We start from the raw sequence: 13453 nt of genomic DNA, 5'->3' as shown, positions 1-13453 counted from the left end.
CGGCGACAAACACCTTCCTCCTTTTCCATCTCTCTCTTCCTTCTCAATTATTCGTATTTTTCTCATCTTATTTATTTCTTCTTCCACCTTCCTCGTGTCTTTCATCCCCGTTTCTCTCTTCCCTGTCGCTTTTCTCAAATTTTTTCTCCCATCGTGTTGCAGCCTCTCCTATTTTTTCAGACCTTCGTTCCCTCTTGCCCACCGTTCCGTACGTGGCCGCATTTTTTAAATCTCCGCTCCCATTCCGTCTCGGTTTTCCTCTCTCTTTCGCTCATTGCGTCTCGGGCTGTTTGGACGGTTGTATCGATTTCGCCGGACCGTTGCCGGGTTTATGCCTCTCTCCTTCCTAACCTCCGGACAGACATTTTTATCGGGAACTTCCCACACATAAATATCCATTCGAATGCACAGAGAGAAATGAGCTTTTTCGTGCTCCCTTGAAAGTTCCCGGTGGTTTTACACCCTCGAGGGGAATCGATGCCTCCGATCTCGGTTAACGTTCAAACATATCTAGGCAGCATTGTCTCGTTGCGTAAGACTGCGAACGTGACCAAAGAAACGAAAAAGCATCGGAGCTTCTCGATCCAACATTTCGTTACGTTTTTCGATCAGTTTGACTCTGAAAATCGATCGAAATGTGTCACTAATTTTCGAGTTTGCCCGGAGCCTGAAAAGAGTGTTGAAAAAAAAGGAAAAACGATTACGACCGTGCCGTCGTATTATCGCGACACTTTCGTCGTCGAATTTTCCCCAATTTAATTTTTATTACTCGATGCGTGCTTCCATCGATCTCGTAATGATTTTTCGTCGTATGGGGGGCTCGAGCGTTGGCGCCAATTCAATGTCGATCGTTATGCGAACATTAGCGCCGTTAGGGGGTGAAAAATGGCATAGGATAAAGGCCCGGAGAAGGATGGAGCGCGGCGGAGTGGGGGCAGGCAACGTCGAGTTGCGTAAGAGCGTTGCGGTGCGAGTTTATACGTCGATAAACGAGCTACACGTACACAAAAGTCTATATTTGTCGATGCGTCTGTGTGGAAGCACACGTCGACGGTGCCGCAACCCTCGGTAACAGGAACAGCCAGCAGCACCCACCAAAACACGCTACTCGTATAAATTTATCCGCGCCCCCGCATATTTCCCACACGCACTGATAAAAAAATCTTCCAAGACGTAATTTTGTCAGCCTGCTCGGTCCCATCTGCGTGCGCCTGTGCGAGGCAGACCGTCGTTCCCCTGCGTGGCCACAGCGAAATAATTGTCTTAGCGAAGTAATATACTTTCGTTTTCTTCATCACTGTATTTCGTCACGAGCAGGATGATGACGCGGGGAACGATGAAACGAGAAAATAAATAGATTGAGAAAAGCCTCGAGCCGCTGACAAAAGTTGAGAAAAATCTTCGCTCTTTCATCGCCCGATGGCGCTCGCGAGGGCCCCCGAGTGTCAAACGAGGCAACAACTTTTATTTCAAATAAATTCAAAATCGATTTGATTTACGACGTTGAATCATTTTTTTCTACCATTTCAACTATTTCTTCGCAAATTTTTCGATACGATGGAAAATATAAAAATTATTATCCCCCAGTTGAATCGCTCGATATCGAGAGAAACAACGCGCCTCCGGCGCTTCAAAACTCGCTCGCCGATATTCTCGCTCACGTGCTCTCTCCGCGCGCATAGGCCACGTCGCTTCTCCCAATCCAATTTCTCTCCCCCCCCCCCCCCCCCACGCCGCTGTCCCTTGCCACCATCGCCTCGAACACGACTTTTCGGAAATGAAATTATAAGACAGAGCCACTCATTGTCTTCTCGAACGGACGAAATAAAAGGACTAAAAGGAAGTGCACTTATACGTATTCACGTGGCTAAATATATGAGGATGTTAAAGAGGGAGTAAAAGGATCCGAGAGCAGCGTCGGCGTCGTCGCGGCTTCCCGCGATGACGTACACACTCTCGTGCACAGCCCTCTTCCCGGTAATATGAACTACCTCCCGCTTCTCGATGTTTTCTCCATCGTTACAACTACGAAGGTCTAACTCGTGTGCTGATTTTTTTTTTTTTTTGCCAATTATACCGATCCAAAACGCTTTGGCGACGTTCGAATTCGGCTCTTTTCGAGAGTTCACTGTTCCAACGATTTTCCTCGAATTTCTCGTTTTTTTTGGTATTTTCGTGCGAATTTATTTAGTTATTTTCAATTTTTAGTTTTATAAATATTTTTTTGAATTTTATGACAATTTCTCAGGAGTCGACTCTGGTTCGTTGGGATAAAAAGATTTTCAACGAATTCGTCGTTCCTTCCAGAGGAGATACGAGTCTCCGAGGCAGAATGAATTTTTTCCTGGAGGTTCGAGAGACTATTTCGATCGTACTTTTGGAACCCGAACAGCCGCGAGGTCCGTATTCGCCCCAATTAAGCCGCACGTCCCCCAAAGATCGCCGTTGTCCGATGGGATCGTAGCTGGGGGACGCGCGGTGCGTCACGAAGAGCAGAGAGAGGGAGAAATAGAGTCCGACGATATCTGGGATCGCGAGAACTCTCGGTGAGCTTTGTGCGCAAAAAATTTCCTCGGATTTTCGTAGTCGAAAACCACTGAATTTTCTCATCATTCCTTCGAGCACGAACGATGCTCGCGGATTGTCAGGGCACGGGTAAAAAACACAAAAACAATCCACGAGCTCAAATTCTCCTCGAAATTCGCCCCCGAATACGGAGACCACGAAACTGAGGCGACTTCGAAGCCTTCCGATGACCGGAAACCGCTGATTGGTTCGAAACTCCCCACAGATCTTAGCCCCCCTAAAAACTAGCGGCTCAAGATATTTCGTGGACTTTCGGCATTTGGAGATATTGAATTTCGCATCGCCGCACTCCTGCCGGGCTCCACCTACCGCGCTGCCTCTCAACTATGCCTGTATACACGCTATCGCGCTCTCCGCTTCGTGCGCGTCTTCGTCAGCCCGGCGACCGCTCTGTTGTCGCCGTCTCCTCACCTCTGGCTTCTTTGTTTGTCAATAGCAGAGCGGTTAGCCGGCCAGCAGCGAGAGTCCGCACAAAGCGGAGACGCAACGCGATTGTGTGTATAAATAAATAGGAAAATTCGTGGCTCGACTGCCCTGCGAACGAAATAAAAACAAATGGACGCGTGTTGAACCGAAAGACCCGAACGACGAGGGAGTTTCTTGTGGAAAAATTGGTTTCTCAAACACATAAACACAAAGGGGACACGATCCAAGAAACTCGTCGTCACCCAACGCTCTTCGAGGAAGCAACTTTCCTTTCGCCTGTAAACAGGAGGACTCGAAACGAGCGGCGGAAGTGCAGTGAAAAAAATATCCTTCCAAGTTCACCGTCCCGAAGTCTTCCACGAATCTTCGCAAATGGTTTTACACGGTTCGCTCATCGGGCGCAGCGTTTTAGTCCGATCAACGGTGCCTCCTCGATCGACGCGATCCCGGCGAGGTTTCGACTCAGTTTTTATTCATTTTTTATCAAGCGATAACGGATTATTTCTCGAGTAGTTCGTAAAAGTGTTTTCACACGGAGGGTTCCCCGTCGATGAGTCTCTCCGGCCTCGTGGGCCGCTTTGCCGTTACGACGTCGTTTCACTCGTCCCATCTCGTCTCCCCCTTCGACGTTCGGGCGATTTTCGTGTCCTCACTCCTCGCCACGCTCCCATCTCGCTCTTTCTCCCCAAACGATCGAACGGATTCTCCCCCGGTAGGATGTACGCGGCGCAGATCGACCGGCGGACACAAACTTACGCCGCTTTCATTTTGCATCCGTGCGCCGAGCGTAATATCGAAACAAACTCTCGCGCGTCACACGCCCGAACCCACAAGACAGGCCCTGGAACGTCACGACGCGATTTTTGGGGCAGGTCAGGCCTCGGGTATGTGCCGCGCTGCTAGTCATTTTGCGAGAAGGGGACCCGGTCCCCGGTCGCCAATTTCGTACCACGCGCCCATTCCCATCGACCCTCGACGTTTCTCGCACTCTGGCTTTCGATTTACCCAATACCCCGACACTCTCCGAGCATCGATATCCAAATCCATTTCACCCTCACGTTTTCTCTATTTTATTATTCATTCAATCATTTCTATTTCAGATTCCAAATGCTCTTTTTACTTTTTTCAATATCGTTACGACGACGACGACGACGACGACGACGACGACGACGACGACGACGACGAAAAAGTTCATTATCGAACCCGTTTTTGCGGAGAATTTTCTCGAAGCTTTCGGTCCAATTTTCGTCCCATTCACAGTTGAATCGAAAGTTTGACATCCGGTGAGACTGAAATTTCACTTTCGATCAAAACTTTCATTCAATGTGAGGACATTAAGGAGGGGTGGATCGCGACGGTACAATGTTGCCATGCTGAACTATGTCAAAAATATTAAAAACTTCAAAATTATAAGAATTTCATAAAATTTGGTAAATCTATTCTTTCAAAATATTTAAGACAATATACATTTATTTAGATTTTTCTACCACCCAGCTCTCGAGTAATTGAACACTAAAGTCACGGATACCCGAAAAATGAGAGAAATTCTTTGTCTCTTTTTTTTTTTTTTTTTTTTTTCAATTTTTATACTTGTCCGAAAAGAACGTGAAACACATTTTTTCCAAACTATCCAGTTTTTTTTTGATTTTGATTTTTTTTTTATTCAAAAAATTCGTTTTTTACAAATTCTCTTTTTTCACATCACTTCCAAAGTGAAAACGTTTTTGCACGGATATACAAAAAGTATTTGTGTATCTGCTGCGCAGATTACTGTCTACGACATGTGCCCACTCCGCACTATTTTGGCACTGAATCCATGATTCAGTGGATAAATAAATACACTTTATTACAAAATAAACATTGGCAATCTTCGTTATTATTTATATAATTAATTTTAAATTGAATTACAGAGGATGCGTTCGAGGTACGTTGGAGCGTTGTAAGCGCTGAGAGCGCTCACAGCGTGCGCTCGACTTACGTTTGAGCGCTGTAGGCGCTGAGATCGCTTTCAACGCTTACAGCGGTAAGCCGGAAGCACTCGGTTACGGGTGCAAAATGGACCCAAGGTGCATTGAATTAAAATCGTAGTAAAAAAAATTTCATGAGTTTTTGAGAGGAAAAGAGTTTTTTTTTTTTTTCCTTGAAAATTCATCTCGTGCATGAGAACTTTGATTTAACGCTCAATTATTCGATAACCATGTGATAAAAAAAATTGAAAAAAAAATTGTGTTCGTATACTCGACGCCAAAGAATGTTATCACGAAATTTGATGAAATTTTGATTATTCTGATTATCCACCCTCCTTAAAAGGGAAATTGAACAAAATAAAATACGGAATTGAAAGAAAATTGAAATTTGAATGGTTGGATTGAGCCTGATTCACGTTGAAAATGAAATAATATTCGACGCCGTTTCTAATCTTGTTTCGGACTCGGAATTCCCCGTGTAAATTGTACCGTTTCTCAAACGTTTTGAGATACGCCAATAAAGTGTTTTGAATCCCACAATGAAGCCACTGATCGACGAAAAATGTTGGCTGTCCAATTGGGCGGAGGGGCGTGCAATTTCATTTGAGGATCGTTTCCATGGGAGCACATGTGTGAGAGAGCGATAAAAATTTATTAGGAGACGCTGCGAGGTGAGCTGAGAGCGCGCAAGACACGAGTAAATAACATAAAAAATCGCGTTACGTGCGTAGCTCGAGGCGTGGCCGGTGTGAATTGCGCCGAAATTCGCGAGTTTCGTTATTTTTCACTCGCATTACCGTCTAATCGGCTCCTTTTCGTCGCCGTTTATTCCCTCGTTCAATATTCCCTCCGCTTACCTCCGAACATCGGAGTTTATCCCCGAGCGAGGTGAAATTAAAATAGTTGAAAAGTTGATTCGCCCCGGCGAGATGGAGCGCGATCCTGCGACGTTTGAATCCGAATTTGACACGTTGCCCAGTCCCATTGGATCCAGCGAGGTGAGCTGCGGCGAAAATCTATCGTCGCGGAGCTTACGCGCGGAACGTACGGAGGAAAGGAGACCGCTCATCGAGAGCGTCGGCGTTTCGAAACGGAGGGAAAATAAAAAGCGAAGAATTGCGTTTGGTTGCGAGCTGCGAAGGGCGGCTCCTCCTAAAATTCTTCCCGCGTCGAAAAGTCTTTGGAAATGATAGTCGCCCGAGAACATCTGTCCTCGCTCGGGTATGGGCGCCCGTTCGAAGTCGATGCGCGTCTATTAACATCAGCTTCGTCATGTGTGTACAGGTGCATCGAGCAGATGAGGGTTTTGTAAAGAGCGAAGCAACATCGTCGCTACTAACGTTGAAATTTCGAATTCCTCCTTTCCCCCAAATATCTAGTTCGATTTGAGATCACGCTCGTTTCATCGGGCGCTTTTTATTCTTTCAATCTCGGTGGATCGGCTGAGTAGAGCGTCGCCCGACGAGGGACTGTATGCGGGATCTATTTTTTCACGCTTCGCTTATCGCCTCGTCGCTCGTTTCTTTCTCTTAATTTCGAGTCCTGCTCATGTCAAAGTCGAGCCACGTACGTCGTCCCGTATATTTCGGGTGATTATGCTCTTTAGATATGCAAAGATAGGACGAGGCGCGTGGGTGTCGAACGTACGGAACGGTGAATTATACTCTCGCGTGTGTGTTTGTTTTATTTAAACATTTCGAACGCGGCAACAATCGCACTGGAAGTGAGGAAAGCGCGGTCCGGTGGAAGCGGCTCTCTTACCGATGCTGCGCTGCTCCCTGCGAACACCTTTCCCTCCGTTTCCCAAGCCGTTTATCTTCGGCAGATAAATTTCCGGGGGAGTTTGAAAGACGAATAAACACGTGAGTCAAAAAACAGCCATTTTTGAGCGAGGAAAAAGTCGCTTATGTCATTCGGCCGCTGAAGTTGCGGAAGAGTTACAAATTTTTATCCAGTTTGAAAAACGTGAAGAAGAAACGTAAAACGCGCGCGCGCGCGCGCGAAGTGTGTGTCGAAAATTGGGGCCTGCCAACGCTTTTTTTATCCGGTCCAATTTTTCGTGAATATTTGTCTGCCGTGTCGACAACGATGGACGATGAAAAACTCCCTTGCAAGTGTTACTTAAAATCCCCGATTCTTGCAAATGTTTTGGTGCTTTTGTCGGGTTTCTCAATGCTTCGTTGTCGATTTAGTCGAGACGAAGATTCCTGTGAGCATTTCCTGAGACACGAAAATTTCAGTGAAAATCCTTCTTTGTCGATATTTTTTCAAAATTTTTTCATCCCAGCATTTGTCGAGTTTTTTTCCGCCCGCGAGGAGCTCGGCGTTCGACCGTTTTCGTGGTTTCTAGTGTATCGATTTTCGGCCAAATGGGACGAGATATACGATCACGAAGGCGTATTGGCTCGTCTGACCTTGCGGCGCCATCCGCGAACCGGAATCGCGAGTGTGTGGACCGCAAACTACCCACTATACACATCGTAATGGGACGCGCATAGACTGACGTTCTTCGCTTCGCTGCTGTGGCTCTTTTACCGCGAGGGGAAGCAGAGGCTCGAGTCTCGGCATCGGCTTCTCCTCTTTCGTCTTGAGGCAGCAGCCCCTTCATCGGTGGTTCGCGCACGCCTCCCGTTTCTCCAGATTTTCATTTTTCTGCCGGAGCCGTTAAAACGGGAGTCTCGGAAGCCAAAATCATTTTCGTACGAGTGAAAAACATTTTTTCACGAATTTTATTCCCACAGTAAACTCCTCGATCGAAATTCCATTTTTTAAGCCACAATTCAACAAAAGTTTCATTCGCAAGTAAGAGCTCCGAAGAAATTCTCGAACGTTGCTTCCCTGAGCGAATTCCCATCCCGAGGAATTCTGTGTTTTTTTTTCTCGCAACTTTCGTCATCATTTAAATTTAGTTGCACGCTCGATCCGAAATGTTTTTTTTTTTTATTATTTTTCTACAAGCGAAGAGGAAAAAGGGGAAAGAAAATGTAAAGTCGAGAAAGCAGGGCTGTGCAGGAGAAATAGTTTGACTGACGCAGCTTGATGCCGACCCAGAAGTGTATCTGGGTCATTGATTCGATGTTGCCTCTCTTCTCCGTACAACTTCCCTTCACGCTGGGCCACTCAACGACCCTCTTCCTACCTCTCGGGCCTCAAACGAAAATAATCTAGAATAATCTCTCTCGCCACTTCGCATGTGTCGGAATCTAAGTATTTTCGCGAGTTTAACACGTTTTCGGGCATTCTGAATGCCCGACTTCTTCGAGGGTGCCAAAACGTTCCAGCTCCAGTTCCAGGTTGACAGGAAGCTCCCCACTTTTTCGACACTCGACCTCGAGTTCCAGTCAAACGATCTTCAGCCCCCCAAAACTGAGGTTTCCGTTTCGTAACGTTTCGAATTTTGGACGAGGAAAATATAAAAGTTTACATTTTCGATAAAAATCGGTGGAATTTCGACTCGCGATATTTTCCGCCCCCAGGAAATGAAAAATCCCACGAGGCGACGATCCAACGTCGATATTCGATCGATAAATAACGAATTCCCGAGCGTTTTTCGAGCCGCTTTCGAAACTGGGTAGACGCAGTGAACGCTCGGTTAATTAATGATCGCTTCGGCTATTCGAAGCGTCGACAAAGAGGGCCCCGCCACCTGCTCAAACTTCTCAAAGATTCGCTTCTCTATTCGCTTTTCACTGGAGGCTCTTTCACCAGCCAGCCAGTTTCTCTCGCGTCCCCGTGTCCCTTCCTCCGCTCCTCTTTTCATGTGTGTGACGCAAAGACGCGATTGTTACGTCATCGTGGCAACAGAGCCACGGGGAACACGCCGGCTCGGGTCGACATGGCAACGCCGTTTCTCTCCCGCCCCTCCGCGGTCCTCTTATCCGCCGCGTGTTCGCCGGAGTTGGTGGATTCTCCGGAGTTTCGTGTTTACCCCTCGGGAGAGCATCTCATCTAGGCATCGCAACGAGCGATGCTGAGGCGCGCTCCGACGCTGTAAGCCTCCTGAGCAGGTATCAAATATCATCGCGGCCTAACAATTCGTTTTCTTATCCTCAACGAGCCCAATTTTTTAGACGACCGACCGTCCGAAATCCGCCCTTTGTTTCCTCCTCGATGAGGCTCATTGAGGAGGCGACTTTGTCGATATTCTCGAGTAGTTTGAACGGGGACGATTTACTCGGGGGCGTTCGCACACTTCCAGTTCCGTCGGCAATAATCGATCGGGCATTCAGGAATCGTCGTTCGATCGTTCGATCGTAAAACTTGGTAAAAACGCATTTTTTACTGCCAACTTTTTTACGGGAGCTGTCAACCTCGAATTTTAGTCCCCAGTCCCGAATTTAGAAATTAGTCGCCCAGACTCGGTGATTTATGACGAGGATTTTATATAGCGAGTTGTAAAAAATCACATTTTCGAAGGTTTCGTTGCACAGTGAGGCAGGCAAAAGCAGTTTTCTCCTCGCATTGAAAATTCCGATTGTCCCTCCCGGAGGGAAGAGTCGCTTGTGGCTCGTTGTTTTTAATCGTTTCTTTTTCTCAAGATAAATGCGGATTTGAAAGAGCGCTCGGGCAACGCCGAGTCGAGCGAGGGGCACAAAGAAACGTCGCGCGGACGTTAAAATATGGACGTATTCGGTGCGAGAACGATGACGAAGGAAGGTGCATGCGTGGAACTGTTCCGCGTGACGAGTACTATCCGTGGCCCTGGCTGCGTCAAACTCCTCCTCATTCCCGTCCGTATACACACGCGCGCGTACCTTTGACATTCGTGTTTACGTAGAGACACACGCGCGTTCGTATGCGTTCGTCGCTTCACCCACTCCCCGACTTACGTCTCAATTTGGTCAGCGTGTCACGTTCATTGTCGTTTTATGTATCGACAGCTTTCACTCGTTCCTTCCGAAGCTTTGACGCCAAATTGAAGATGCCAAAAACGAATGAAACTCCCTGGCGAAGAATTCGTTCGCTTTCCGTCGCATATTGTACCACTCTCATCCCGCAACAACGCTTCGCAGGCTCTCGCTCTCGCTCTCTTCACGCGTTAAACTTTCATTCGTTTCTCCTGGCCTTCCTCACTACTCGACGCGATGCGCCACGTTTCGACATTGTCCCCAACTTTGAGGCTCGTATTGGCTCGTACAGTCGGGCCCGAAAGTTTATTCGCCCGGGCAAATTGAGAGGGAAATCGCGATGGAATTTTGAGGCCTTTTTACCCGGATGATCCGCTCTGTTTTTGGGAGAAAATTCACTCGATTTTTCGTCGTTTTTGCTCCCATTATCGCGCCCCCGCTCGAACCACCCGAAATTTCCCAATTTTGTTGAACACCTTTCCAGCTATTCGTGCGCGCGCCGAGCTTTTTTCCCGTGACTAGACCGACGGACACGAAAGCCCCTCGAGCTTCCCGGAATCACGAGTTTCCGAGAAATCATTTTTGCGAACTTCGTGGCCAGTGAAAAATACGTGATCGATCGCTCTTATAATACGAACGTGGGCGTATCCAAAAATAATAGGATTTTTTATCCCACCAAGTTGCGTGCTCTATGCCCGTGCAGTTTTTCGCCTTTTTTAACGCGGAGATTGATGGATATCGTCACCTGTCTCGACGCCCATCGCCGCCGCACCGACTATGCAAAACCTTTCGAAATCATCCGACCGCTTCGATTCGCCGCAATTCGTTTTTTTCCACTCGAATTTCTTCCTCTCTATATTTCCCTTTATCGAAATTTCATGAGTTACAAACTTTAACCAGAAACTAAAATTTTACGATGCTGAAGTTTCCAACGTTGGAGTCCAACGAAATGATCTAAAAAACTGTCCAATTATTCCAGTAATTCTCCAATTTATTTCCTGTCGAATCTGTACTTTGTATTTTTTCAATCTACAAAATTATGATTCGTGAAATAAAAAACTGATGGATAAATCATTTTATTTTCATTCATTTCGTTGGGACTCCAACGTTGGAAACTTCAGCGTCGTAAAATTTTCCACGTTTGAGAAAACTCAACTTTTTGTGCAAATCGTGACACACTTCTTTCCGAGACACTCTCGGGGAATGGCGGCAGTTGAAAAGGCGCCGAAAACTCGGTACCGCGGAGACATCGAAACGCTTCGTTGTTGCGCGTTCGTGCCAGCGATTGGATTTTCAGTTCCATGTGAAAAAATGACGAAAAGCGAAATATTTTAGAAATTTTCGAACCATCAGAAAAAAAGCGTACGATAAAATGTTTTGAGAGTACGCGCGGTGGAGTTCGAGGGTCGAACAAGATTGGAAGCTGCTCGGAAACACAAAATGTTTGCGGATCATTGCGCGATGGAACTGTCGATGGGAAGTTCATAAAAATGATGAAACGAATATTTTCGTCCGACACAATTTCGGAAGCGGAGCCGAGCGAGTTTTCTCGTTTCGTAAATATAGATCGGATCCTCGAAGCGCTGTGTGACGTCGGAGGTAAATACGGTGACGCGCGTTCGGTCGTTAGTCGCGTCGCAGGAAGGAGGATCTCGAGGGAAGCTTCGTTCGCAACGGTTTTTATTATTTCTAGTGATTTCTCTTGCGCCGGGCGCAATTATTTGCTCTGTGGATCAAGCCCTCCCGGGCTTAAGGTCCTGACCTTTTGCTCCGATTTTCACTTCGATTTTCGCTTCACCAAACGAATGAGCGCGCAGCGGCGTTGAGAAAAAAGTACGCCCGAGTTTTCCGGCCGGGAAACAGCAGCCGAAATTGACCCGAAGATCGTCGATTTAAAGATTTCGCTTTTGCCGTCGAAGCCGATCGATTTCGATGGCCGAGTGCCCAAAGAAAAAGAAAATTTATCAAAAAATCGTGGAAATCGCTTCGCGGAGGAAACTTCTCGCCGGGCTTGTACTTCGAACGACCGCAGAGCTCTGTCGCAGCAGGGAAAGCGCGGGACAATGCAAGCGCACACACTTTGCAAAACGACTCGCGGCAACGTCGCATGGACCCGGAGCTACGGGACGCTCGAGTCTGTTTACATCGGGGAATCTCAAATTTCGTATTTCCAGGATCAACTTGCCGACGGAGTTGAAAAAAATCGATCCCCCGTTTAAAATCTCAAGCATTCCCGCAGAAGTCGATCGATTACCTAAAACTTCGTTCCCCGAGTCGCGCGGCGCGTCAAATTCGATGAATTTTCGAATTTTCAACGCACTGCTAAAAGCAGCTGAAGCCTGAGGATCCGGAGAGCGTAAAAGCTCGAGAATCGAGTCTTAACGCGTGACTTCCATTCCCTTCCTAACGAGAGAGAGAGAGAGCCCGTATTGCGAATTCCCGCACAAAAGAGTTCGTCATCGAGGGAAAGAAGATTGGTCGAGCGATCGATTGAAAATTTATTAACGCCAAGGAAATGTTCCAGCAAGAGAAAAGAAGCTCAGCAAAAAATGGGGGGAAGATCCAATGAAAATTGTCGCGTCGACGAAGGACTAGCCAAAATTTCATAACGAAAAATGCAAATTTGTCGCACGAGGCTTTGCCCAATTCGAAGGAGTTTGCGGTAACGAAAATAAAAACATTGAACAACAAACAGAGAGCGAGAGAGAGAGAGAGAGAGAGAGCAGCGCAGTGAGTTAGTCCGCCCGATGGCGCGCATGTCCGCGTTGCCATGATCGCCCTGGCCCACTGACCTATATTATACACGGGCGCGAGCAGCAGCAGCAGCAGCAGCACACGGTGTAGAAGAGCAGCTCGACTAGCGCACACGGCGCTGGTCTCTCTGTACAGGTCCCGCATCATACGGAACGATTGGAGCGTCCAATACACTTTTCTCTCTCCGCTCTGTCTCTGTCGCGGTCCCCCACTCGCGCGGTGTCGGCGCGCACCTCGCGATCGAGGGAGAGAGAGAGAGAGGATCTTCGAGGGAGGAAGATCCGCGAGCGCGGGACTGAGAGCGCGTTTCTTCATTTCGAATAGTTTATTCGTCGGTTATTTGTGGAGCGTTTTTCTCAGCGTTTCCTTTTCTCGGTGTGACGTCCTCGGCTCCTTTTATTCCGTGCGAGTACAGATCGCGAGTGAGCCGCGTTTTTCCACTTTTCGCGCGGCGGCCGGCTTCGTCGTCGCGTTTTCGTCGCCCGCTGAATAAGAAGCGGTCGGGGAAGCCACGCGGGTTTTTAGTGCGCGCTCCTCCAAGGCGATCCGCTGAAATCCGCATTCCCGATCGGACCTCGCGCCTCGAGTGCGCACCGAAGACTAAGGAAGAGTGCGAACGCTCCGTTGCGTTCGACGACGATGTAAAAACGGGGCTCGGAGAGCGCGACGGAAAATCGCGATTCGAACTGCGTCCGGAGGCTTTCGAGCTCCTGGGGAATGGGATTCGTCGGTGAATCCAGTCGGCACGGAAGAGTGTCGATAGTCCACGAAACCGTCCTGCTCACCGTCTGTGCTTTTCCGTGCGGAATCGCCGCAGTGACAACCGCGCCGGTTTCCTGTGTCGTCATCGCGCACGAGGACTCTCCGTTTCCC

The 13453-nt window shown here is 47.8% G+C and overlaps 1 protein-coding gene across 12 annotated transcripts in view; it reads left to right on the top strand.

Moving 5' to 3' along the window:
• LOC122410918 (nuclear receptor coactivator 2-like) overlaps positions 1-13453 on the top strand; it is a 68835-nt gene that overhangs the window by 27773 nt on the left and 27609 nt on the right. The window lies entirely within an intron of this gene.

The sequence above is a fragment of the Venturia canescens genome, chromosome 5 (genome assembly GCF_019457755.1).
Source record: "Venturia canescens isolate UGA chromosome 5, ASM1945775v1, whole genome shotgun sequence".
Lineage (NCBI taxonomy): Eukaryota > Metazoa > Arthropoda > Insecta > Hymenoptera > Ichneumonidae > Venturia > Venturia canescens.
Note: the sequence above shows the minus strand (reverse complement) of the source record. Positions and strands in the feature narration are given on the sequence as shown.